Source organism: Euprymna scolopes, chromosome 29 (genome assembly GCF_053919585.1).
Source record: "Euprymna scolopes isolate OS-2025 chromosome 29, ASM5391958v1, whole genome shotgun sequence".
NCBI classification, from domain to species: domain Eukaryota; kingdom Metazoa; phylum Mollusca; class Cephalopoda; order Sepiida; family Sepiolidae; genus Euprymna; species Euprymna scolopes.
In genome coordinates, this window is record NC_136510.1 from 3,044,347 (window position 1) to 3,045,541 (window position 1,195).

Here is a 1,195-nt window from a genome sequence, read left to right on the forward strand (position 1 = left end):
AAAAAAAAACAAAGGGAAATAATTCAACAAGAATTCATACTTGCTACATTTATGTTGTAATGCCTATGAATTCCAATTAATTGCTAAAAAATGATTTTCTTAAAAATAAAACTACTTGATCAATTTTTGTGATTTTTAGAATATGATATTTTCGTTTCATCATGAGTACATATATCATACAGGTCTGTTTCCTTTTATTTTTTAAATATAGGGGCATTGTTTATTCTTATTTTTCTTTTGATGGGCTACCTCCCCCCTTTTTTATTTTCTGAAGAAAAACAAATCAACCATTTTGTATCATTAATATTTTATCTAAAATAGTGAAATATTTTGACTATTTTTGCATTTATTTTTGCATTCTTCTATTACACATAGTTTTTGTCAAAAAAGAAAACAAAATCACTAAAACAGATATGAAGGTCGTTCCGAAAGTAATGCCTCTTATTTTTTAACTGAAAAAGTTGAAGAGCTGTGAAGACAGGTGTAGTACCATTTTAGATTTATTTTTCTACACAATCACTACCATTCGCAATGCACTTTGATGTAAACGTTGTAAAAGTTGGCGCCGACTGCCGTGGTCCAGTTTTCATGGTTGTGATTACAGCATTGTCGTCGTCAGAGGTGGGAGAATCTACCCATGTAATTCATTCTTCAGGGGTCCAAACAAGTCGAAATCTGACCGTGATTGGAGACCTCTACGATGAGTAAGACAGAACTATCCAACCGGAACTTTGTCATAAAAACTTGCGTATGGCCTGGCGTTATCATGTTGCAAATGGAATGTTTCTCTTTTCTTTGACCTTACCCAGTTAATCCAGGCCTTCAGTTTTGTCGACGTTTCAATGTAATTGACAGTAAACTCTGGTTCCAAGAAACCCAGCAGAATGATGCCCTTCATGTTCCAGAAGACGGTGCACATCATTTTGTCTCCAGATGTTTGCATCTTGAATTTCTTCTTTTCTGAGGAGCGTGAGTGGTGCCATTCCATCAACTGCCATTTGGACTCTGGCTCAGAGTAGTGACACCATGTCTCGTCACCAGTGAGGATGCAGTCAAAGAATCTGTTACCTCCGGCTTCATACTGATGTAACCTATCTAGCACTGACACTTTGCTGTATCCTCAGGATAATAACATTGTTTCCAGTGCACTGACACTCACCTTCGACTCTACACGCATTTCAGTCACCATTATCTG